A 27,947-nucleotide genomic window follows, 5' to 3' on the forward strand; every position below is an offset into this window, starting at 1 on the left:
GTGTGTCCAATGTGTGTGTGTGTCCAGTGTGTGTGTGTGTGTCCAGTGTGTGTGTGTGTGTATGTCCAGTGTGTGTGTGTGTGTGTGTCCCTGTGTGTGTGTGTTTGCCCTGTGTGTGTGTGTGTCCAGTGTGTGTGTGTGTGTGTGTGTGTTTGTGTGTGTGTGTGTGTGTGTGTGTGTGTGTGTGTGTCCAGTGTGTGTCCAGTGTGAGTGTGTGTGTGTGTGTGTGTGTGTTTGTGTGTGCGTGTGTGTATGTGTGTTTGTCCAGTGTGTGTGTGTGTGTGTGTGTAAGTGTGTGTGTGTGTGTGTTTGTCCAGTGTGTGTGTGTGTGTCCAGTGTGTGTGTATGTGTGTGTCCAGTGTGTGTGTGTGTATGTGTGTGTGTCCAGTGTGTGTGTGTGTGTCCAGTTTGAGTGTGTGTGTGTGTGTGTGTCCAGTGTGAGTGTGTGTATGTTTGTGTCCAGTGTGTGTGTGTGTGTGTGTGTGTGTGTATGTGTGTGTGGGTAAAGTGTGTGTTTGTGGTTGTGTCCAGTGTGTGTGTGTCCTGTGTGTGTTTGTGTCCTGTGTGTGTGTGTGTGTGTGTATGTGTGTGTGTGTCCGTATGTGTATGTGTCCGTATGTGTGTGTTTGTCCAGTGTGTGTGTGTCCAGTGTGTGTGTGTTTGTCCAGTGTGTGTGTGTGTGTCCTGTGTGTGTGTGTGTGTGTGTCCAGAGTGTGTTTGTTTGTCCAGTTTGTGTGTGTGTGTGTCCAGTGTGTGTGTGTGTGTGTGTCCAGTGTGTGTGTGTGTGTGTGTGTGTGTTTGTGTCCAGTGTGTGTTTGTGTGTCTCTGTGTGTTTTTGTGTGTGTCCAGTGTGTGTGTGTATGTGTCCAGTGTGAGTGTGTATGTATGTGTCCAGTGTGTGTTTGTCCAGTGTGTGAGTTGGTACAGTGTGTGTGTGTGTGTGTGTGTGTGTGTTAGTGTGTGTGTCCAGTGTATGTGTGTGTGGGTCCAGTGTGTGAGTGTTTGTGTGTGTGTGTCCAGTGTGTGTGTGTTTGTCCAGTATGTGTGTGTGTGTGGGGGTCCAGTGTGTTTGCATGTGTGTCCAGTGTGTGTGTGTGTCCAGTGTGTACGTGTGTCCAGTGTGTGTTTGTGTGTCGTGTGAGTGTGTGCCTTCAGTGTGTGTGTGTCCAGTGTATGTCCAGTGTGTGGACTAATGGACTTAGTCCAATTGGTGGTAAGAATGTGTGTCTTAATTAGCCTGATAACTCAAACATGTCTGATATGAACATTGACATAAACCCTCTACATACTTGAGTTTCTCCAGTCTGCAGTTTGGATCCTCCAGCCCAGCAGAGAGCAGTCTGACTCCTGAGTCTCCTGGGTGATTGTAGCTCAGGTCCAGCTCTCTCAGGTGTGAGGGGTTTGACTTCAGAGCTGAGACCAGAGAAGCACAGCCTTCCTCTGTGACTAGACAGCCTGACAGCCTGCAAAGAGTCAAATCATATTAAAACCACACTGCTATTCTTTGGTGGTGAAAATAGGGGGAGTATATTTTTCAACATTTTCAGATACATCAGTATCCTGAAACCTGCCATATCTATTCATAATTAATGTATCATTATTAGAAATGATCATAATATTGCCTGTAGAGAGAAAAATGCATATTACAAATATTTGAGTAGACTGACCAAGTAGTTTAAAAAGCAGTATCAGTCAAAAGACAGACAGTGAGGTATCAGATTTAGATTGTATTGAGTATACAGTCCACACCATATCTAGTTTGACAGTGAAGCTAACATTTTAAATGTGGCTCTATACTCCAGCATTTTGGATTTGAGATCAAATGTTTCATATGAGGTGACAGTATATAATGTCACCTTTTATTTGAGGGTATTTTCATACATATCCGTTTCACCGTTTTGAAATGAAAGCACTTTACGTATCTAGTCCCCCTATTTGAAGAAGTCATAACTATTCTGACCAATTCACTTATAGTGTATTAAAGTAGTCAAAGTTTAGTATTTGGTCCCAAACTTGTTGGTTGCATTTGCAGTTTGTTTTGGTTGTGTTTTGGGTTATGTTTTGCCTGATAGTAACTGAATGGTGGATGATGACTGGAGTAATCTTCTGTCTAAGTGAGTAATTAACATGTTTCTAAACACTATTAAATTAATGCTGATGATGCCATGATTAATAAAGATCATGAATGAATCATGAACAATTATGAATGAGAAAGTTACAGAGGCTACAACAAAACATGCTAACCTCTCACCATTACCAATAACAGAGGGGGTATGATCCTTGTTCCTCTGTAACTTTCTCATTCATCATCATTCATGATTCATTCATGATTATTCATGATCATGGTAGCATCCACATGAATGTAGAAGTGTTCAGAAACATCTTCCATTCTTACTGACAATACAAGTGATGTGACTCCAAAATGACAGGACATTATTCACCATTCAGTTTATATTGGGAAAAACATAATCCAAAACACAACCAAAACAAACTGCAAATGCATTCAACAAGTTTATAGAATCACAAGCTTGATGTAATCACTGCAGGTAAGGAATATGGGACCAAATACTAAACTTATGACTACTTTAATACAATATAAGTGAATATGTCCAAATTATTAAGACTTTTTCAAATGGGAGAACTAGACACATAAAGTGCTTTCATTTCTAAACAGTAACACAGATATGTATGAATACCTTCAAATAAAAGGTGGCATTATGTTATGTCGCCTAATATGAAACATTCTATCTCAAATCTAAATTGCTGGAGCATAGCACCACATTTAAAACTGTAAGCTTCACTGTCCAAACACATGTGGTGTGGACTATGTGTGCCTGGTAAACAACTGTGGATCTGGTGAACAGTTATCACTTGTTGACCAACTACAGGAATACTGACCTCAGAGTCTCCAGTTTACAGTGGGGATTCCCCAGTCCAGCAGAGAGCAGCTTCACTCCTGAATCCTCCAGGTCATTGTTACTCAGATCCAGCTCTCTCAGGTGTGAAGGGTTTGACTTCAGAGCTGAGACCAGAGAAGCACAGCCTTTCTCTGTGACTCCACAGAATGACAGCCTGCCAAGAGATCATCATGATTTCACAAACACACTGTTAATTTAACACCAGTAGTGTAGAAGGACAATGGCTGATGCATTTGGTTTATTCTCTCAAACATCATATAGATTAATCTTCTGTCTCCTAGAATTGTATGGTTATATTGTTATACTAATGTGAACATCAATGCATTGATTCAATATGTTTTTCAATATATATTATATACATACACTGCTCAAAAAAATAAAGGGAACACTAAAATAACACATCCTAGATCTGAATGAATGAAATAATCTTATTAAATACTTTTTTCTTTACATAGTTGAATGTGCTGACAACAAAATCACACAAAAATTATCAATGGAAATCAAATGTATCAACCCATGGAGGTCTGGATTTGGAGTCACACTCAAAATTAAAGTGGAAAACCACACTACAGGCTGATCCAACTTTGATGTAATGTCCTTAAAACAAGTCAAAATGAGGCTCAGTAGTGTGTGTGGCCTCCACGTGCCTATATGACCTCCCTACAACGCCTGGGCATGCTCCTGATGAGGTGGTGGATGGTCTCCTGAGGGATCTCCTCCCAGACCTGGACTAAAGCATCCGCCAACTCCTGGACAGTCTGTGGTGCAACGTGGCGTTGGTGGATGGAGCGAGACATAATGTCCCAGATGTGCTCAATTGGATTCAGGTCTGGGGATCGGGCGGGCTAGTCCATAGCATCAATGCCTTCCTCTTGCAGGAACTGCTGACACACTCCAGCCACATGAGGTCTAGCATTATCTTGCATTAGGAGGAACCCAGGGCCAACCGCACCAGCATATGGTCTCACAAGGGGTCTGAGGATCTCCTCTCGGTACCTAATGGCAGTCAGGCTACCTCCGGCGAGCACATGGAGGGCTGTGCGGCCCCCCAAAGCAATGCCACCCCACACCATGACTGACCCACCACCAAACCAGTCATGCTGGAGGATGTTGCAGGCAGCAGAACGTTCTCCACGGCGTCTCCAGACTCTGTCACGTCTGTCACATGTGCTCAGTGTGAACCTGCTTTCATCTGTGAAGAGCACAGGGCGCTAGTGGCGAATTTGCCAATCTTGGTGTTCTCTGGCAAATGCCAAACGTCCTGCACGGTGTTGGGCTGTAAGCACAACCCCCACATGTGGATGTCGGGCCCTCATGCCACCCTCATGGAGTCTGTTTATGACCGTTTGAGCAGACACATGCACATTTGTGGCCTGCTGGAGGTCATTTTGCAGGGCTCTGGCAGTGCTCCTCCTGCTCCTCCTTGCACAAAGGCGGAGGTAGCGGTCCTGCTGCTGGGTTGTTGCCCTCCTACGGCCTCCTCCACATCTCCTGATGTACTGGCCTGTCTCCTGGTAGCGCCTCCATGCTCTGGACACTACACTGACAGACACAGCAAACCTTCTTGCCACAGCTCGCATTGATGTGCCATCCTGGATGAGCTGCACTACCTGAGCCACTTGTGTGGGTTGTAGACTCCGTCTCATGCTACCACTAGAGTGAAAGCACCGCCAGCATTCAAAAGTGACCAAAACATCAGCCAGGAAGCATAGGAACTGAGAAGTGGTCTGTGGTCACCACCTGCAGAACCACTCCTTTATTGGGGGTGTCTTGCTAATTGCCTATAATTTCCACCTGTTGTCTATTCCATTTGCACAACAGCATGTGACATTTATTGTCAATCAGTGTTGCTTCCTAAGTGGACAGTTTGATTTCACAGAAGTGTGATTGACTTGGAGTTAAATTGTGTTGTTTAAGTGTTCCCTTTATTTTCTTGAGCAGTGTATTATAATACATATTTTTCTCTAAACTGAATATTTCTTCCTGATGATTAGTACTTAAATGTCATGTTATGTACTCACAGAACAGCTCTGGAGGCTTTGACCACTGGCAGCAGCCTCAGAAGACCTTCCTCTGAACTGGAGTATTTCTTCAGGTCAAACACATCCAGCTCCTTTTCTGAAGTCAGCAACAAATAAAAAACAGTGCTGACCACTGTGGAGGTGACAGTTTGGCTTTTGAGAGACTTCCTGATCTAATGAAGCTTTGGATCCCCTTCACTAGAGAATGGTCATTCAGTTCATTCAGACAGTGGAACAGATTGATGCACCTTTCTGAAGAGGGATTCTGCCTGAGCTTCTCCTTGATGTACTTGACTGTTTCTTTATGGCTCTGTGAGCTGCTTCTTGTCTTTGTCAGTAGACCTTGTAAGTGCTTCTGATTGGACTCCAGTGAGAGGCCCAGAAGGAAGCGGGGGAAAAGGTCCAGGTTTCCCGTCTCACTTTGTAAGGCTTTATCCACAGCACTCTTGTAGACAGTAACTTCAGTAACTTGCGATTCGGCCATTAGATTCTCATTGTTGTTGATGAATGAGAGGAACACATATACAGCAGCCAGAAACTCCTGAATGCTCAGATGCACGAAGCAGTACACCTTGTCCTGGTACAGCCCACATTCCTCTTTAAAGATCTGTGTGCACAATCCTGAGTAAACTGAGGCTTCATTGACATAAATGCCAGCCTCTTTCAGGTCTTCTTCATAGAAAATCAGATTGCCCTTCATAAGCTGTTGAAAAGCCAGTTTTCCCAGTGACAGAATGCTCTCTTTATTCCAGTGTGGACCTGTCTCTTCTTTCCCAAGATACTTTTCATTCTTCTGTTCGGTATGCACCTCCACAAGGTGTGTGTACATCTCAGTCAGTCTTGGGCATCTCTTCTGTCTTGTCTGTACTCAACATGTGTTCAAGGACTATTGCAGAAATCCAACAGAAGACTGGAATGTGGCACATGATGCGGAGGCTCCTTGATGTCTTTATGTGTGAGATGATTCTGCTGGCCATGTCCTCATCACTGAATCTCTTCCTGAAGTACTCCTCCTTCTGTGGGTCATTGAACCCTTGTACATTTGTCACCTGGTCAACACACCCTGAAGGGATCTTATTGGCTGCTGCAGGTCGGGTAGTTATCCAGAGGAGAGCAGAGGGAAGCAGATTTCCCTTGATGAGATTGGTCAGCAGAACATCCAGTGAGGTTGACTCTGTGACGTCACAACAAATCTTGTTCTTCTGGAAGTCTAGGGGCAGTCGGCACTCATCCAGACCATCAAAGATGAACAGAACTTTGTACTTGTCGTAGTTGGAGATTCTTGATACTTTGGTTTCGATTGAGAAGTGATTGAGAAGTTCAATCAAAGTGTGTTTTTCCCCTTTCATCAAATTCAGCTCCCGAAAAGGGAATGAAAATACAAATTGGACATCCTGATTTGCTTTTCCTTCAGCCCAGTCCAGAATGAACTTCTGCACAGAGACTGTTTTTCCAATGCCAGCGACTCCCTTTGTAAGCACAGTTCTTATACATTTGTCTTGTCCAGTTACGGGTTTGAAGATGTCGTTACATTTGATTGAAGTCTCTGGTCTTGCTTGTTTCCTGGTTGTTGTCTCAATCTGTCTCAGCTCATGTTCATTATTGACCTCTCCTGTTCCACCCTCTGTGATATAGAGCTCTGTGTAGACCTTATTGAGAAGTGTTGGGTTTCCTTGTTTAGCGATCCCCTCAAATACACATTGAAACTTCTTCTTTAGATTAGATTTGAGTTCACGTTGGCAAATCACAGCAAGCTCATCTGAATCTATAAATAACACAGAGGATATTAATATTACGTCTGATTTAATGCCTACAGTATTGTAAGACTGTGTTTTAAAGTTTGACAAGGTCACTAGGTGTTGTGTTAAGGCTGCTACAATATCATTGAGTTACACAGCTACTTAAGCTGTACTTTAGCTACAGCTTTTAAATGTTCTAAAACAGCATTCAACATGAGGCTCTTACTTTTCTCCAGTGTGTCAGCAAGCTCCTGGTTCATTTTCCTCAGGACGTGCAGTGTGATCTTCAGAGCCCCCTCTCTGGCACTGCTCTCCTGCTTCTCATCTTCAGTGTCCACCACTTCCTTATCCTGCTTCTGACTCTCAAAGCCTTCTGTGAGTTCTGGACTAAGAATCCTCTTGAACATCTTCAGCTCGTTCCTATGGATTATGAAAATAACAAAAATAAATTGGAAAATGGGAGAGAAGAAATGACTAGAGACAGTGTTGTTTAACTCACTGACCATGATCCATGAGTTATTCTTACCTTTGTTCAGTAGAAAAGTCTCCCTCTCTGTTTTTTCACTAGCTAATCATGGCATGGGGTTGTTCAATGAAAGACATTGTCTAAAATCTATCACTTGATGGTTTCATTTCAGAGAGACAAATAATCATGTTTTTTTGCAAAATGCTCTATATCTGCCTCACTCTCAGAGAAATAAGTAGTACTGCTAGGTTTTAAACAGTAATAATATATTTCTGCCTCACTCTCAGAGAAATAAGTAGTACTGCTAGGTTTATTCCGAGGTTGTTTAAATCGCAATATTAGATAGTAAGATGATCATTTTAAAATAGCATGTATCCTAGGGTTGAGGTTAGTGCATCTGACTAGTGATTATTTACCTGGGGTCAACACCTGCTATAGTCACTATTTAATTGCTCTTCCAAAAGCAACACAAGCCTAATACGAGATATATAGCTAACTAAAGTAATGAGTGACCATTTTAGATAATCATGGGACATATAGTCTTTGGTTGCATGATATTTTATGTTAATCATATTGGTGCTTGTAGCCTATAACTGATGCTTCGTGGTCTTATGCTGTCATCTGTTGGAAATATTGAGCAATTAAAAGTCATTAATTAATGTACAGACATTGGTGAGGCAGCTGAGAAATAAAGTGTATTAGATCAGTCTCAATCCTGCCCCACGCCAATTGCTGGACTTTCACACAGAGGTTACTAGGTCACCCAGTTCAAACCACATTTGAAAAATAAAACAAGTGTGTCTTATTTATCAAGCGTTCTGCCTTGCAATAATAAATATAATAAAATAACTAATAACAACAAAAAAACTGCAAAACGCTTGACAGGTTTTGATTAACAAAATAATCAAAATGTTATTTAGTACTATAATTGTATTTACTAAGATCATATTATAACTAAAATAGTTTCTAAAAGTGTTCTAGGCTACCCTACCCTAGAATTAGGGTTAAGGCTAAAATAGGTTATACCTAGGGTTAGGGGTTAGGGTTAAGGCTAAAATAGAATTAGGGTTAAGGGTTAGGGCTAAATTAGGTTATACCTAGGGTTAGTGCTAAAATAGGTTATACATATGGTTAGAGTTTCTGTATAGCACTTTGTGACATCTGCTGATGTAAAAAGGGCTTTATAAATACATTTGATTGATTGATTGTTAGGTTTAGGGTTTTTAAGGCTAAAAACAGTATGGGTTTATAGCTCTCTTGCGCCTCCCTGTGGCCGAACGACATAACTCATTCACGACACCTGCTAGGCTCATAATCTGAGGTAGCAACTGCATCAGATCTAAAAATCAATGAGCTAGACCACCCGATTAGACAACAATCACCCCATTATAACCATTTGGTTTGCAACTCAGTGAACCTGCACAGCATTCGCTCAATTCGATGCCTACGAACGAAGATTTTGAGGCATATCAAATTACCCAGCAGCCATTAAGAAACAACAAATCGTCAAAGAAAAATTATTAATTAAATTAATAAAAAAAATGTATTCTGGCAGTTTAAATCGGCCACATCTTGAAAAAGAGGACAGGGACATGCGGTTTGTTTAGGTTCTGAAAACAAATATGGTTAACCATGACCAGAAAATGTTTAATGTTTGATGGCTATCCTCCAGCCATCGCCTATTAAACTGTGTCTCACCTCACTATTGGTGACCAAAACATGTACTCAGGTGAACAGTGTGCTCGCTTACCAAGTAGCCGTAACCTTGTTAATAATAAGTTACCTGAGGTAAACCTACAGAGTTAACGCAGACAGGTCTCATTGATAACAGTAGTGAAGCTGGCATTGTGACGCAGAACAATGGGCTGGGAATAGAACGTTCTGAAGGCGAGTCGGTGCCACGGAGCTCAATAGAACTAATAGGAGCTGGCAGGGTGAAAAATACCCTAAAATAAGGCCTGTTGTTTCAAGATTATTTCATAACTAGAGACAGAAGGTAATATTATTAAACTGGGCTCCATGGTGGATGCAATGAACTAGCTTTTATCAGAAAAAAAGCAATGTAATGTGTCCAGCCTACTTGAGGCGCCCCGAAAATAATATTCAAAAGTTTGGTCCTTGGACACAGAGGGGTTAAACAGTAAAGTTACCATCCATCTAGTGAAGAGAGGAGAACCGGACAGAGGGAGCGTAGCCAGCATCCGTCAACGAGAGAGAGAGAAGCCCTCCATGGTATTTAACAAGTGGAAGAAACAACCAGGGAGCTCCATCGGTCCACAAGAAATGCAGGCAGCCGGTGATGATGTAGTGGTAGCTAGGATAACTAGGATGCTGCTGGTAGAGTAGCTAGCTAGCTTACCTAGCTGTACCGACTAGCTTTGCTAACTAGCAGGTCGTTCGTCTGGCCCTCGTCTCGAGGATGATGACGAATCCGGTGAACCACAAAATGAAACAAGGATAGCGAGTGAAAAGGATCTGGGTACACTCATACTGTCCTTGACCGTAAAGCAAAAAGCAAATTGAACAATAAACTCCGGCATCTCAACACTGTAACGAACTCCGTCGTTATTCTCAGAGATCACCTCAGCCCACTCTGCTCCTAACTGGACAATATCCTTGGCGCCACACCGTACGTGGACGCGGACAGTTCTGTACGGGAACACGGGCAGTTCCAGAACGTGGACATGAGCAGTGCCACACAATAAACAGAACACAGTCTTTACAGTGATTTACATTAGTAAAATGCATTTTTTTTAATTATATAAAACAAACATTCTACGTTTTTTATAACAATATTTTGAGGTCTGGGCCCATATCCACAAAGTGTCTCAGAGTAGAAAATTGGTCGTATAAGTGCTGAGAATAAAGACATTTTACACTTATGGGTATAAATTAAAGCTATGCATGAAGTCTCTAGTCCCACCTAGTCGGCAGATATTTAGGACACCTCATGAGCTGTCCTTACCAGTTAAGAATTAACAGAATGTCACGCCCTGACATAGAGATCTCTAGTTGGTTTGGTCAGGGTGTGAATATCTATGTGAATATCTATGTTTTCTATGTCCTATTTCTATGTTGGCCGGGTGTGGTTCCCAATCAGAGGCAGCTGTCGTTCGTTGTCTCTGATTGGGGATCATACTTAGGTAGCCATTTTGCCTACCTTTAGTTGTGGGATCTTGTTTCTGTTTTGGCTTGTTTAGCCCATTAGAACTTCACGTTACGTTTGTTATTTTGTCAAGTGTTTATTTAATAAATTAAACATGTAAGCATACCACGCTGCACCTTGGTCCGACCATTTACTCAACGAACGTGATAGAAGATCCCATCACCAACGGACCAAGCAGCGTGAACAGGAGGAGCAGACATCATGGACATGGGAGGAGATCCAGGCAGGTATGGATCGCCTTCCTTGGGAGCAGACGGAGACAGCGAGGGAGAAAAAACGGCGACTCAAAAGGTCCCGATCACTAAGGAAGCCCAAGAGGCAGCCCCAAGAAAAAAAATGTGGGGGGCACACAGGGTGGTGGGCGACGCAGCAGGAGGCCCTGAAAGACCTGCAGCTCAGCACTTTGAAAGAGGAGACCACCACCTTACGGGGGCTGATAGAGAAGAGGGAGCAGGAGCTCTCCCTTCAGAAGGAGGCGCTGCAGGAGGCCCACAGGGAGAAGGAGTCAGTGGATGCACGGAGAGAGGAGCTGGCTAGGCAACAGAAGGAGCTGAGAGAGAAGTTAACCCTACAGCAGCAGAGAACACAGTCCTTAGAGCAGAGGCTGGCAGAGCCAGGTTTCAGAGTAGAGCCAACTCCCCGCACTCGTGTTAAGGAGCGTGGGACCATACAGGCACCCTGTTATGCTGTGATACGCACTGTATCTCCAGTGCGCATTCACAGCCCGGTGCGCTTGGTGCCCGCGCCCCGCTCTTACCGGGCTAAAATGAGCGTTCAGCCAGGACGGGTTGTTCTTGCTCCTCGCACCAAACCAGTGGTGCGTGTCCCCAGTCCGGTACGGCCCGTATCTGCTCCTCGCACCAAACCAGTGGTGCGTGTCGCCAGCCCGGTGCACCCCGTACCTGCTCCTCGCACCAAACCAGTGGTGCGTGTCTCCAGTCCTGTACGGCCGTACCTGTGCCAGAGCAGTCCGCTCCACCGGTGCCTGGTCCAGTGCCAGAGCAGTCCGCTCCACCGGTGCCTAGTCCAGCTCCGGTCAGCTGCTCCACTCCAGTGCCAGAGCAGTCCGCTCCACCAGTGCCCAGTCCAGCTCCGGTCAGCTGCTCCACACCAGTGCCAGAGCAGTCCGCTCCACCGGTGCCCAGTCCATTTCCGGTCAGCTGCTCCAGTCCAGAGCCAGAGCAGTCCGCTCCACCGGGGCCCAGTTCAGCTCCGGTCAGCGGCTCCACTCCAGAACCAGACGTCAGCCCATCTCCAGGGTCGGGGTCTCCTACACCAGGGTCCAGACAGGGCTTGGTGCATCGCGGGAGGATTGCCGGACCAGGCCCAGACATCAGCCCCTCTCCAGGATCGGGGCCTCCCACACCAGGGTCCAGACAGGGCTTGGTGCATCGTGGGAGGACTGAGAGGGGAAGCATCGCGCCGAGGTCCAGACCAGACCAGGGGAGAAACGGGGAGGCAGAAAGGGAGAGGACGTCACCGAGGCTAGATGCCCACCCGGACCCTCCCCAGGCTCTGTCGTAGCCAGCCGCGACCGGGAGACCCATGGGGCGGCGCACAATTGGCCCAGTGTCGTCCAGGGTAGGGAAGGGAATGGCCGGCAGGGATGTAGCTCAGTTGGTAGAGCATGGCGTTTGCAACGCCAGGGTTGTGGGTTTGATTCCCATGGTGGGCCAGTATGAAAAAATTAAATAATGTATGCACTCACTAACTGTAAGTCGCTCTGGATAAGAGAGTCTGCTAAATGACTGAAATGTTAAGTTAGGTTTTGCGGCCAGAGTCCGCACTTTTTTGGGGGGGGGTACTGTCACGCCCTGACATAGAGATCTCTAGTTGGTTTGGTCAGGGTGTGAATATCTATGTGAATATCTATGTTTTCTATGTCCTATTTCTATGTTGGCCGGGTGTGGTTCCCAATCAGAGGCAGCTGTCGTTCGTTGTCTCTGATTGGGGATCATACTTAGGTAGCCATTTTGCCTACCTTTAGTTGTGGGATCTTGTTTCTGGTTTGTTTAGCCCATTAGAACTTCACATTACGTTGCTTTTGTTATTTTGTCAAGTTTTTATTTAATAAATTAAACATTTACACATACCACGCTGCACCTTGGTCCGACCATTTACTCAACAAACGTGACACAGAAGGTGTCTTGATAATACTATAGAATAATGCAGCGAGTCAGTATAAATTAAAGCTATACATGAAGCCTCTAGTCCCACCTAGTCGGCAGATATTTAGGACACCTCATGAGCTGTCCTAACCAGTTAAGAGTTAACAGCAGGTGTCTTGATAATACTATAGAATAATGTAGCGAGTCAGTGGTTTCTGCGCCACATGTAATTGCTTTGGAGTAGTTTAAAATAATATTTTTGTATTTCTATATGATCAATCCATAAATAGTATAGACCTACATGCAACAGTATGTATTGTGCTTTTGGCAATGATTTATGTACAATAATTATGTATAAGTGATACCATGTACAGTGAGGGAAAAAAGTATTTGATCCCCTGCTGATTTTGTACGTTTGCCCACTGACAAAGAAATGATCAGTCTATAATTTTAATGGTAGGTTTATTTGAACAGTGAGAGACAGAATAACAACAAAAAAATCCAGAAAACGCATGTCAAAAATGTTATAAATTGATTTGCATTTTAATGAGGGAAATAAGTATTTGACCCCCTCTCAATCAGAAAGATTTCTGGCTCCCAGGTGTCTTTTATACAGGTAACGAGCTGAGATTAGGAGCACACTCTTAAAGGGAGTGCTCCTAATCTCAGCTTGTTACCTGTATAAAAGACACCTGTCAACAGAAGCAATCAATCAATCAGATTCCAAACTCTCCACCATGGCCAAGACCAAAGAGCTCTCCAAGGATGTCAGGGACAAGATTGTAGACCTACACAAGGCTGGAATGGGCTACAAGACCATCGCCAAGCAGCTTGGTGAGAAGGTGACAACAGTTGGTGCGATTATTCGCAAATGGAAGAAACACAAAAAAACTGTCAATCTCCCTCGGCCTGGGGCTCCATGCAAGATCTCACCTCGTGGAGTTGCAATGATCATGAGAACGGTGAGGAATCAGCCCAGAACTACACGGGAGGATCTTGTCAATGATCTCAAGGCAGCTGGGACCAAAGAAGTCACCAAGAAAACAATTGGTAACACACTACGCCGTGAAGGACTGAAATCCTGCAGCGCCCGCAAGGTCCCCCTGCTCATGAAAGCACAAATACAGGCCCGTCTGAAGTTTGCCAATGAACATCTGAATGATTCAGAGGAGAACTGGATGAAAGTGTTGTGGTCAGATGAAACCAAAATGGAGCTCTTTGGCATCAACTCAACTTGCCGTGTTTGCAGGAGGAGGAATGCTGCCTTTGACCCCAAGAACACATTTACATTACATTTACATTTTAGTCATTTAGCAGACGCTCTTATCCAGAGCAACTTACAGTTAGTGAGTGCATACATTTTTATACTGGAATCGAACCCACAACCCTGGCGTTGCAAATGAAATGCTCTACCAACTGAGCTACATCCCTGCCGGCCATTCCCTCCCCTACCCTGGACGACGCTGTGCCAATTGTGCGCCGCCCCATGGGTCTCCCGGTCGCGGCCGGCTACGACAGGATACACCACCACCCCCACCATCAAACATTATGCTTTGGGGGTGTTTTTCTGCTAAGGGGACAGGACAACTTCACCGCATCAAAGGGACGATGGACGGGGCCATGTACCGTCAAATCTTGGGTGAGAACCTCCTTCCGTCAGCCAGGGCATTGAAAATGGGTCGTGGATGGGTATTCCAGCATGACAATGACCCAAAACACATGGCCAAGGCAACAAAGGAGTGGCTCAAGAAGAAGCACATTAAGGTCCTGGAGTGGCCTAGCCAGTCTCCAGACCTTAATCCCATAGAAAATCTGTGGAGGGAGCTGAAGGTTCGAGTTGCCAAACATCAGCCTCGAAACCTTAATGACTTGGAGAAGATCTGCGAAGAGGAGTGGGACAAAATCCCTCCTGAGATGTGTGCAAACCTGGTGGCCAACTACAAGAAACGTCTGACCTCTGTGATTGCCAACAAGGGTTTTGCCACCAAGTACAAAGTAATGTTTTGCAGAGGGGTCAAATACTTATTTCCCTCATTAAAATGCAAATCAATTTATAACATTTTTGACTTGCGTTTTTCTGGATTTGTTTGTTGTTATTCTGTCTCTCACTGTTCAAATAAACCGACCATTAAAATTATAGACTGATCATTTCTTTGTCAGTGGGCAAACGTACAAAATCAGCAGGGGATCAAATACTTTTTTCCCTCACTGTATGTCTGCATAGCATTTTGTCTTCATTTTGGCAGATCAACTCATCCTTATTTCTGAAGATTAACTCAGGTTTTCGCCCAGCGTCTAAGGAGTTGGAGCTTTGGCAGGAGTTGGACCTATGGCAGAAAGGTGGCTGGTTCGAATCTCTGGCTGGGCGCTGGAAAAAACGGGCGGACTTGATCTGACCGCTGGAGGGCTGCTGGGTTCATATCGTCAAAACATTCACCTTTCGTTGATCAGAACTCTAGAGGTTCTAATTCACTGAACCCCAAAACATATCTAACTTTTAGTGGTTCCATATATTAAGGAAGTGATAGAAGCCTTTTTGGTTCTATAAGGAACCTTCTTTTCTAAGAGTGTATAATAAACACGTTTTTATTTTGATTATTTAATTACCTACATCATGTTATTTCAAGTTATCCCTTTGGAGCGCAACATCACGTTGTTAATATTGTCAAAATTCCGCTTGTAACAACCATCAGAATCGGTTAAAGAAATATGCATTCCATTATATTAGGCAATAATGAAGAGTAGGCAAAGTGGTCGTGTCGTGTGAAAATTCTATCAAATGTCTTACCTTGCAACGAGTACAGTCAGGGTGCCGCGGAACCCCTGCAGCACCTCCGCGGACCCCGGATTGAGAACTCCTGATTTAGCAGATACTCTAATCCAGAGTGATTTACAGTTAGTGCATTTCATTTTAAGATAACTATTTATTTTGTTAATAAACCTAACAAATTCTTCATAAAATTGTAATCTCACCTCTTAGCTTTGTTGTCATGTTCCCCAGAGAGACTCATTTTAGAGGCAGGGCCCCCCTCCTCTCTCTCCCCAGAGAGACTCATTTTAGAGCACTGACCCCTAAACAGAGATCCAGCATGTTGGTTGTGGTTAACACAGTGGCAACTCATTCTAGAATGTCAATTGTTCTCTTTTACTCATGATCTCTTAGAAATAAAACATTTACTAACAGACACATCCAAATAGTTGGGTGATTTAATTAAATCACATGAACATTGTTACGTTCCTCAACAAGAAATACAACATTTACTAACAGACACATCCAAACAGTCAGGTGATTTAATTCAATCACAGGAACATTGTTACGTTCCTCAACAAGAAATAAAACATTTTCTCTCAAATAGAAGAAGGAACTAACAAAGAGTCACTAACAACAACCAAAACGAAACAGGTGGTTATAGGAGGGGTTCTGAAAGACACTCATGGGGGTGTCCACTAGTGGTGGTAAACAGAGGCTTTCTGAACGCTTTGGGGCTTTCACCAAATTGTGCCGAAAATGCCATTGATAGGTTTGAGTACTAATAAACCACATTTAGTTAGAATGTGGGGTTCGCTTTTTGCCTCCAGGTTCACTATGTTTTCAAAAACGATGCATCTGTGGTATTATTTAGGATACTAAAGACAGAATATTATCATAGGCTACACTAAATAAAACACATTATTTAAACAACAATGGGAAGATAGTGCGGTTCCACAGAAAATAATTGTTCAACTATAGCAGGGATTGAATCTTGTGCCTATGTTGATGTCTGATCCAAATCCCCGTCCCTACCTGCTGAGCTACCATTCAGAGGCTACAAACTGGAAGACATCAAACTAAATGTGTAAATAAGGTGTCCAGTAGAGGTCAGTGTTTGAAAAAGACTTTGCTTTGAAAAAAGCACCAGCACCAGGGCGAAATCAGTGAGATCTCTCGCATTTTGCAACACATGGTTCGAAAAAGCATGAGATCAAACAAAGCCTCGGACGTCATTGATCATGTGGTAATGTTACTTCGAAACTATCCTTGGCAGCGTTTCAAACACTTAAAAGACTCCCTCTCCCCTCATCCCTCAACTTAAGTGGACACTTCTGAATACATATCATGACGTATGATGAGTGGACACTTCTGATGACGTATCATGACGTATGATGAGTGGACACTTCTGATGACGTATCATAACGTATGATGAGTTGACACTTGCAGGGCAAAGGGCGAGGGAAGAATTAATTAATTTGAAGTGGACCGCCCTTGCCCAGAAATGTGTCACTCGTTTGTCCAACGGTTGTGTTTTCAGTCATCATAGCGACCGTTCTCTCTGCGTGGGGCATGGGAATTGCATGTTACATCTTCAGCCATTGTAGGAAAGATGAATCTTAAAACACTGGTAAGCCTAAATTCCATCACTATCGGGAAACCGGGCCCAGAGTGACTTACAATTACGTTGCCGTATTGTATTGTAGTGTATTTTAGCTTTTAAAAGACTTGATTTGCCCTAACAAAAATGTTTTATGAATTATAATCCACATAATAATTCACATTTCCTGTTGCTGCAGGATTATTTTTCTGCTGTGAGAAACTGGGTCAAATTAAGATATGGCATCTGTAAGTGCATTTATCTTAAGATAGCTAAGTGAGACAACCACATATCACAGTCAAATATACAGGATACGAACATCCCATTCCAGCTAAACATTGGATGCACAGCATTTTGCAAAAAAAACACATTTTCATACACATCTAAAATCTATTAATTAAAAATCTGATATCAGTAATATTGAAGGTACCCATAAGCAATAATTTCTGATGAAAAAACGAATGTGAAAAAATTGTGGATATAGAGTTTTGGAAATGTACTTAATAATTCTTAAGCAAAACTGTAATCTCACCTCTTAGCTTTGGTGTCATGTTCCCCAAAGAGACTCATTTTAGAGGCAGGGCCCCCCTCCTCTCTCTCCCCAGAGAGACTCATTTTAGAGGCAGGGCCCCCCTCCTCTCTCTCCCCAGAGAGACTCATTTTAGACCACTGACCCCTAAACAGAGATCCAGCATGTTGGTTGTTGTTAACAGTGACAACTAATTCCTGAATGTCAATTGTTCTCATTTATTCATTATCTCTTTGAGAGTAAAACATTTACTAACAGACATATCGAAACAGTCAGGTGATTTAATGGAATCACATTTAAAATGTAGTTGTGACATCTCTTCTCCATGGTAACTGTCAATAATAATAATAAGTCACTGTTTGTTAAGGCAACACAAGGCCATGTCTCACACTTATTTGTATTCATTAGAAGTCGGCCATATGTTGTCTTTGAATCTGAGAATGTAGACCGAAGGGCTAAAACAGGCATGATTGATCTGAGGGGAAATCATTGATACATTCAGAAAGTATTTTTGCAACAAGTAGGATATTTATATTATGTAAAGTAGGTGTCACGCCCTGGCTCTGGGGACTCTCGAATGTTGAGCCAGGGTGTTAATTTCTAGGTTTTGTAATTCTATGTTGGCCAGGGTGGCTCCCAATCAGAGACGGCTGTAGCTCGTTGTCTCTGATTGGGAGCCATACTTAGGTAGCCGTTAGGCATTCATTTGGTGTGGTTTCTTGTTCCGTGTTGGTTGGTGTATGTAACCAGGGACGTCACGTTATCGTTTTGTTCGTGTGATCATTATTTAATAAATATGTTCGCATTCCACGCTGCGCCTTGGTCCTCTGTTCCCGACGATCGTGACAGAAGAAACCACCATAACTGGACCAAGCAGCGTGTCCAGGAGCCAACGCCAGAGAGGACTTGGAAGCAGAAGAGTGAGAGTTGGGCGAGAACTATGGAGGCCTGGTCCACGAGGAGGAGAGACACCCAGAAAATTTTTAGGGGGGGGCTCACGCCGTGGACGACGGGGCAGCAGGAGGCCGCGATAGAGCGGTTAGTAGAGGAGGCCGCCAGGTTACGGGGGCCACTGGTCACAAAAGGGGAGGAAAGTGTAGAGGCACGGCGAGAGGTACTGGGGTGTGTTACCAGTCCGGTCCGGCCCGTTCCTGATCCCCCGCGTGAGGGCCAGTGGTGTGTGTCCCCAGTACGGTCCGGCCTGTTCCTGTCCCTCGTACCGAGCCTGTGGTGCGCGTCGCCAGCCCGGTCCGGCCTGTTCCTGCTCCCCGCACCCAGCCAGTGGTGCGCTGCGTCAGCCCAGCTCGGCCCGTTCCTGCTCGCCGCACCAAGTCAGTGGTGCGCCCGTCAGCCCGGTCCGGCCCCGGCTCCTGCTCCCCGCACCAAGTCAGTGGTGCGTTTGCCAGCCCAGCTCGGCCCATTCCTGCTCCCCGCACCAAGTCAGTGGTGCGCCGTCAGCCCGGCTCGGCCCGTTCCTGCTCCCCGCACCAAGTCAGTGGTGCGCTTCGTCAGCCCGGCTCGGCCCGTTCCTGCTCCCCGCACCAAGTCAGTGGTGCGCCTCGTCAGCCCGGTCCGGCCCGCTCCTGCTCCCCGCACCAAGTCAGTGGTGCGTTTCGTCAGCCCGTCTCGGCCCGTTCCTGCTCCCCACACCAAGCCAGTAGTGTGCGTCGTCAGTACGGCACAGCCCGTGCCTGTTCCACCGGTGCCTGGGTCAGCACGGGTCAGCTGCGTCACGCCGGAGCTAGAGCAATCCGCTCCACCAGTGTTCAGTTCAGCTCCGGTCAGCAGGGCCAGACCGGACCAGGGGTACTTTGGGGGGTTAGAGAAGGAGTGGGGGTCATGTCCGGAGCCGGATCCGCCGCCGAGGCGGAGTGCCCACCCGGTCCCTCCCCTGTTGTGTTTGGTTGGCGCGGTCGGAGTCCGCACCTTTGGGGGGGGGTACTGTCACGCCCTGGCTCTGGGGACTCTCGTATGTTGAGCCAGGGTGTTAATTTCTAGGTTTTGTAATTCTATGTTGGCCAGGGTGGCTCCCAATCAGAGACGGCTGTAGCTCGTTGTCTCTGATTGGGAGCCATACTTAGGTAGCCGTTAGGCATTCATTTGGTGTGGTTTCTTGTTCCGTGTTGGTTGGTGTATGTAACCAGGGACGTCACGTTATCGTTTTGTTCGTGTGATCATTATTTAATAAATATGTTCGCATTCCACGCTGCGCCTTGGTCCTCTGTTCCCGACGATCGTGACAGTAGGCTAGGTTATAATACATAATAGCGGTTTGTTAGTGATATGCAGATGGAGGTCTATACCTCAGCTATAGCCTACATATCCTAGATGACCAGCCTAAACCTGTTCAGATCAGTTTCCATAATGTTATAGGCCTACCAGTAGCAGGACAGAGCATGTAGCCTAGGCATGATATGTTTCACATTTCCAACAGAGACCATCAGGTTGGTCAGCATGATAAGTGATCATATATCAAACCTACTCTGACTATTGAATGTCTGTAAACGACCTAACTTTCGAATATAATAGTTCTATGTAGCCTAGACTTACCAGAGTCTGCCCGACTTTCCTTCAAATCAACACATTTAACTGACTTCTAATGTGACTTCTAAATGGAAATGGAGGAAAACTAGACTCCCTGCGGACCTGGCATCTTTCCACTCCCTCCTCTCTACATTCTCTTCCTCCGTTTCTGCTGCTAAAGCCACTTTCTACCACTCTAAATTTCAAGCCTCTGCCTCTAACCCTAGGAAGCTCTTTGCCACCTTCTCCTCCGTGCTGAATCCTCCTCCTCCTCCCCCTCCCTCCTCCCTCTCTGTGGATGACTTCGTCAACCATTTTGAAAAGAAGGTTGACGACATCCGATCCTCATTTATTAAGTCAAATGACACCGCTGGTCCTGCTCACACTGCCCTACCCTATGCTTTGACTTCTTTCTCCCCTCTCTCTCCAGATGAAATCTTGCGACTTGTGACGGCCGGCCGCCCAACAACCTGCCCGCTTGACCCTATCCCCTCCTCTCTTCTCCAGACCATTTCCGGAGACCTTCTCCCTTACCTCACCTCGCTCATCAACTCATCCTTGTCCGCTGGCTATGTCACTTCCATCTTCAAGAAAGTGAGAGTTGCACCCCTCCTCAAAAAACCTACACTCGATCCCTCCGATGTCAACAACTACAGACCAGTATCCCTTCTTTCTTTTCTCTCCAAAACTCTTGAGCGTGCCGTCTATAGCCAACTCGATCCAAACCAGTCAGGTTTCAAGACTGGACATTCAACTGAGACTGCTCTTCTCTGTGTCACGGAGGCTCTCCGCACTGCTAAAGCTAACTCTCTCTCCTCTGCTCTCATCCTTGTAGACCTATCTGCTGCCTTTGATTCTGTGAACCATCAGATCCTCCTCTCCACCCTCTCCGAGTTGGGCATCTCCGGCGCGGCTCACTCTTGGATTGCGTCCTACCTGACTGGTCACTCCTACCAGGTGGCATGGCGAGAATCTGTCTCCGCACCACATTCTCTCACCACTGGTGTCCCCCAGGGCTCAGTTCTAGGCCCTCTTCTATTCTCTCTATACACCAAGTCACTTGGCTCTGTCATATCCTCACATGGACTCTCCTATCATTGCTACGCAGACGACACACAATTAATCCTCTCCTTTCCCCCTTCTGATAACCAGGTGGCGAATCGCATCTCTGCATGTCTGGCAGACATATCAGTGTGGATGTCGGATCACCACCTCAAGCTGAACCTCGGCAAGACAGAGCTGCTCTTCCTCCCAGGGAAGGACTGCCCACTCCATGATCTCGCCATCACGGTTGACAACTCCATTGTGTCCTCCTCCCAGAGTGCAAAGAACCTTGGCGTGACCCTGGACAACACCCTGTCGTTCTCTGCTAACATCAAAGCGGTGACCCGATCCTGTAGGTTCATGCTCTACAACATTCGCAGAGTACGACACCTACCTTACACAGGAAGCGGCACAGGTCCTAATCCAGGCACTTGTCATCTCCCGTCTGGATTACTGCAACTCGCTGTTGGCTGGGCTCCCTGCCTGTGCCATTAAACCCCTACAACTCATCCAGAATGATGCAGCCCGTCTGGTGTTCAACCTTCCCAAGTTCTCTCATGTCACCCCGCTCCTCCGCACACTCCACTGGCTTCCAGTTGAAGCTCGCATCTGCTACAAGACCATGGTGCTTGCCTATGGAGCTGTGAGGGGAACGGCACCTCCTTACCTTCAGGCTCTGATCAGTCCCTACACCCAAACGAGGACATTGCGTTCATCCACCTCTGGCCTGCTGGTCCCCCTACCTCTGCTGAAGCACAGTTCCCGCTCAGCCCAGTCAAAACTGTTTGCTGCTCTGGCACCCCAAAGGTGGAACAAGCTCCCTCACGACGCCAGGACAGCGGAGTCACTGACCACCTTCCGGAGACACTTGAAACCCTACCTCTTTAAGGAATACCTGGGAAAGTATAAAAGTAATCCTTCCTGCTGTAAACCTATGTGATTGGATGTTATAGACCCCCATCTGAACAATTTATTTCCCCATGCTGTGGCCCTCGCCATCTGGCCATCTGGCCCATAGAGACTAGAGGACTATACACTCTATGCTGCACACCACATCAAGCCATCTCTGAACTGTACACTACCATCTGGTCCATAGAGACTAAAGGACTATACACTCTATGCTGCACACCACATCAAGCCATCTCTGAACTGTACACTACCATCTGGTCCATAGAGACTAAAGGACTATACACTCTATGCTGCACACCACATCAAGCCATCTCTGAACTGTACACTACCATCTGGCCCATAGAGACTAAAGAACTATACACTCTATGCTGCACACCACATCAAGCCATCTCTGAACTGTACACTAAATAACTGAACTATACTGCATTAGCACTCTGTTCATCTCTCTTAGATATATTTATACTGGTACTGAATATGTATACCCTCTGTACTGTATATTTGTATATCCACTGTTCATTCTCTTATAGCTCTATGCAAATGTAAAAAGGCAAACAACCTACACATCGCGCCACTGGCGCCAATTGGGTTACTTGGTTGGCATTGTGACGTGGCTCATATAGCGAAGATCGCTACACTATAGTGGAACTATGATACAATTACATTTATCATATGAAATGTTAAATGTAGAACTATAATATATGAATATTGATATATTGAATTTAACTTGCCCATGTTCAGTTAGCGCCATTTTGTATGATTAGACTGACACAAACCTGTCTCAGTAGAAGTAGACTGTTAGGTCTGAGTGTTTTACATACATTCACTGTACTAAAATTACACCATACATTTAATTTCTCTACACACTTTACAATCATTCCTGGCAGGATTCTCACCTTGTAGCCTGAATTCACAACCAGACCATGTCAAGTCAATGAGATATCTACTGTTCTGCTGAGAGAGCACCTTCCTGATGACTAGCGCTCTGTATATTCTAATGGATGAGGCCTCAGCTGGAATGTGAAGCTAACTGAAGCTAGCTTTAGAAAACCAGTATATCTAGCTTGCATCATAGTACACCCCTCAGGCTAAGTTCAGGTTTCAGCATCAGGCAGGCATCAACAGCCGAGTTGTAGGCTACTACCTGGGTCGTATTCATTAGTTTACTCCGCAGCCAACAGTTTTAAAAATGTTGCATAAACAGTTTACTCCAAACGCTGTACAACGTGACCTAAACGGTTTCTGTTGCCAAACATTTTGCTACGGTGGGCACTAATGAACACACACAACCTGTTTTGAGGAAGTGTAAGTTGTTGTTAGTCTTTCCACAATATTTATTAGTCTCTCTTTCACACAAATTACCTTCCTGAGTGAAAAGAGTTAACAGTAGATTAGAAAGGGAAAATTTTTGTTTGTTGCTTGTTGTGTTTTAAGCCTGTTTTGAGAAGACAAGTCTATAGACCTATGATACAGTACACTCTTAGAAAAAAGAGTTCCAAAAGGGTCCTCCGGCTGTCCCTATAGGAGAACGCTTTTGGGTTCCAGGTAGAACCCTTCTGGTTTCCATGTAGGACCCTCTGTGGAAAGGATTCTACCTAGTACCAAAAAGGGTTCTACAAAGGGTTCTCATATGGGGACAGCCAAAGAACCCTTTTAGATTCTAGATACTGTAGGAGTGATCACCCATGCGGCACACAAATGGGCACAGAACGAATTCACATCCCGCATCTAATTTATATTGAAAACGTGTTAAGGAGAGTAGACCTGTTATAACACTCTGTCCACCAAAATATTCATCAACTATAGGAATACACATAACAATATCATCAACTATAGGAATAAACATAACAATATCATCAACTATATTAATACACATAACAATGTCATCAACTATATTAATACACATAAAAATATCATCAACTATATGAATACACATAACAATATCATTACATTTTAGCAGACGCTCTTATCCAGAGCGACTTACATTATTTTTTTTTCCATACCGCCGTGGGAATCGAACTCACAACCCGGGCGTTGCAAACACCATGCTCTACCAACTGAGCTACATCCCTGCCGGCCATTCCCTCCCCTACCCTAGGCCAATTGGGCGCCGCCCCATGGGTCTCCCAGTCACGGCCGGCTACAACAGAGCCTGGATTCGAACCAGGATCTCTAGTGGCACAGCTAGCACTGCAATGCAGTGCCTTAGACCACTGCGCCACTCAGGAGGACATGGGTGATCATCAACTATATGAATACACATAACAATATCATCAACTATATTATTACACATAACAATATCATCAACTATATGAATACACATAACAATATAATCAACTATATTAATACACTTAACAATATCATCAACTATATGAATACACATAACAATCGTCGTCTTACCTTTTATATCTCTCTCAACAGAAGCAGAGAATAATAATTTGGTCGTCCAAAGTTACTTTTGGTTGCTCAACTCATTTACATATCAGGTTCTACCTGTTCTCCACTCCCTCTCTCCTTATAGCTCTTACAATGTGCCTTGGCATACATTCTACAACTTTCCAGAATCTCCCAACGTGTTCAATAGGGTTGGGACCTGGTTACTGAGACGGCCATGGCATATTGTGAAACATCAGCAAGTTGAGCAGTCTTCGTCACTGAAGTTCCTGCAAAACATGCCCCAACACTCAGCAATCGTTCAGCGCTTCCCGAGCAGGGTCGCAGTTTCTCCTAATTGCAGCTCTTCTCTCCCCAAGGTTGAAGCTCCTCTTTCCCCAGGGGTAGCAGCTCCTTTCTCCCCAAGGTTGAAGCTCCTCTCTCCCCAGGGGTTGCAGCTCCTCTTTCCCCAGGGGTAGCAGCTCCACTCTCCCCAGGGGTAGCAGCTCCTCTCTCCCCAGGGGTAGCAATTCCTCTCTCCCCAGGGGTAGCAGCTCCTCTCTCCCAGGGGTAGCAGCTCCTCTCTCCCCATGGGGTAGCAGCTCCTCTCTCCCCAGGGGTAGCAATTCCTCTCTCCCCAGGGGTAGCAACTCCTCTCTCTCCAGGGGTAGAACTTCCTCTCTCCCCATGGGGTAGCAGCTCCTCTCTCCCCAGTGGTAGCAACTCCTCTCTCCCCAGGGGTAGCAGCTCCTCTCTCCCCATGGGGTAGCAACTCCTCTCTCCCCAGGGGTAGCAACTCCTCTCTCTCCAGGGGTAGAAGTTCCTCTCTCCCCAGGGGTAGCAATTCCTCTCTCTCCAGGGGTGGCAACTCCTCTCTCTCCAGGGGTAGACGTTCCTCTCTCCCCAGGGGTAGCAACACCTCTCTCTCCAGGGGTAGAAGTTCCTCTCTACCAGAGGTAGCAATAGTGGTAGTCGGTGGTGGCGGTTGTGGCTGTGACTGGATTGAGGCCTGTCCAGGGGCTTTTCTAGGATTTGAAGACAAAGCCAGTACGGGAACACTCTCTACTCTGGAACATTCTCTACCATGGAACACTTTCTACTCAGGAACACTCTCTACTCTGGAACACTCTCTACTCTGGAACACTCTCTACTCTGGAACATACTCTACTCTGGAACACTCTCTACTCTGGAACAATCTCTACTCTGGAACAATCTCTACTCTGGAACACTCTCTACTCTGGAACACTCTCTACTCTGGAGCACTCTCTACTCTGGAACACTCTCTACTCAGGAACACTCTCTACTCTGGAATACTCTCTACTCAGGAACACTCTCTACTCTGAAACACTCTCTACTCTGGAACACTCTCTACTCTGGAACACTGTCTACTCTGGAACACTCTCTACTCTGGAACACTGTCTACTCTGGAACACTCTCTAATCTGGAACACTCTCTACTCTGGAACATTCTCTACTCTGGAACACTCTCTACTCTGGAACACTCTCTACTCTGGAACACTGTCTACTCTGGAACACTCTCTACTCTGGAACACTCTCTACTCTGGAACACTCTCTACTCTTGAGCACATTCATCTACAGTGTATTGCCGAAAACCACTCAACAACTTCAAACATAGACTCTGACCTGTCCAATGAGCCAAACTGATTAAAGAATCCCATAGTTCACAAACACTCTCTCTCACACACACACATGTACACACACACACACACACACACACACACACACAACAACAAAAATCACATCAAACACTTATTATCAAACAGTATTGTGCTTTTAGAACTCACATCACTGTGATTGATCCATTTGAAGAAAGAAGTTCAACAGGTTGAAAAACATGGTCGTTGTGGATGTTGTATATTAGAGTTTATGTATATACATACATTTACATTTTAGTCATTTAGCAGATGCTCTTATCCAGAGCAACTTACAGTTAATGAGTGCATACATTTTCATACTGGCCCCACGTGGGAAACGAACCCACAACCCTGGCGTTGCAAACGCCATGCTCTACAAACTGAGCTACAGGGGACTACATATGAGCCCAAGCCCGAAAAAAACTCGGAATAAAATAATGATTTTGCCATTATACAATACATAGCCTACCGCATATTACGCACGGCAGAAAAACATTAAAAACAGAAAAAATATTTAAGATGTCTTCGGTACATAATTGGTCTAGTCTAGACTCCACAATTAAACATATTCTAGTAATGGCCTTTGAGTGATGACTGTATTATTATACATACTGGATGGACTGGTTACCTTATGTTAAGCTCCACACTTCCTATCCATGAGTCTGGGAGAGAACATATAGGCCTAGGCGATGCTGTTGGTTCATTGATTGTGCAGGGCAGCTTACAGAGTTAGCCTTCTGGTTTACATAATTTGTTTTTAAAATAGTCTAGTAATAGGAAGAAAACAAATATGTTCATAATTAATAGACAGACATATTACCTTTAGCTACAGAATATCTCACCATTGTGCGTTTAAATCTCCTCCCCTCTATCCTTCATTCATTTTTCGAGTGTGCAGAGAGAAGGGCTGTCAACAGTTTAGTGAAATATGTTACCTTGTGAAAACATGTTACTATTGATGATCCAAAACAGATTCCACCTGGTTTCCCAAATGAAGCACTGGGTAGCTGCAGGAACAGGGTTGGAGAGCTCATGGCATACAGAGTTTGGCGGAATATCACCTGTCGCGCAGCGAGAGGCTGCATGTGTAACAGTGTTGCTTCCGTCCCTCTCCTCGCCCCTACCTGGGCTTGAACCAGGGACCATCTGCACACATTATCAACAGTCACCCTCGAAGCACCGTTACCCTTCCCTCCACAAAAGCCACGGCCCTTGCAGAGCAAGGAAAAACAACTACTTCAAGGTCTCAGAGCGAGTGACGTCACCGATTGAAACACTACTAGTGCGCACCGCTAACTAGCTATCACACCGGTTACACATGCTCCTCAAACAGTGGTGGATTTTTGGAGTGAAATAACCAGAGTATACACAGCATATGATTGAAAAACTAAAAACGAACAGGCTGGAAAGCAGCCTCCATTCACTAGTCGAGCTGTTCCCCTGACCCTGTTCATGCCCATTTGATAATCGGACATTATAAATTGAAACCAATTGTAAAATATTAAGGCCAGGCACCACAGGCAAAAAAAATTGATTTTGCTTCCATCTGTCAATGTTCAGATTTTGGGATATTTTGGAACTATAACTTCCATACTTTCATAAAATGTACAATTACATCAGCAATAATGTATATAAATACTTGATTTGTATCATTTTATCCCAACTCCATCAACTACACCTAGCATAAATGTTGTTTTTGTTAGCATGTTTCATGTAGAACTTCAACCGCTATTTTTCTAACTCTCCATGTTGAATCATATACAGTGGTGAAAAAAAGTATTTAGTCAGCCACCAATTGTGCAAGTTCTCCCACTTAAAAAGATGAGAGAGGCCTGTAATTTTCATCATAGGTACACGTCAACTATGACAGATAAAATGAGGAAAGAAATCCAGAAAATCACATTGTAGGATTTTTTATGAATTTATTTGCAAATTATGGTGGAAAATAAGTATTTGGTCAATAACAAAAGTTTCTCAATACTTTGTTATATACCCTTTGTTGGCAATGACACAGGTCAAACGTTTTCTGTAAGTCTTCACCAGGTTTTCACACACTGTTGCTGGTATTTTGGCCCATTCCTCCATGCAGATCTCCTCTAGAGCAGTGATGTTTTGGGGCTGTCACTGGGCAACACGGACTTTCAACTCTCT

This window comes from Coregonus clupeaformis, chromosome 7, assembly GCF_020615455.1.
Source record: "Coregonus clupeaformis isolate EN_2021a chromosome 7, ASM2061545v1, whole genome shotgun sequence".
In the NCBI taxonomy this organism is placed as follows: domain Eukaryota; kingdom Metazoa; phylum Chordata; class Actinopteri; order Salmoniformes; family Salmonidae; genus Coregonus; species Coregonus clupeaformis.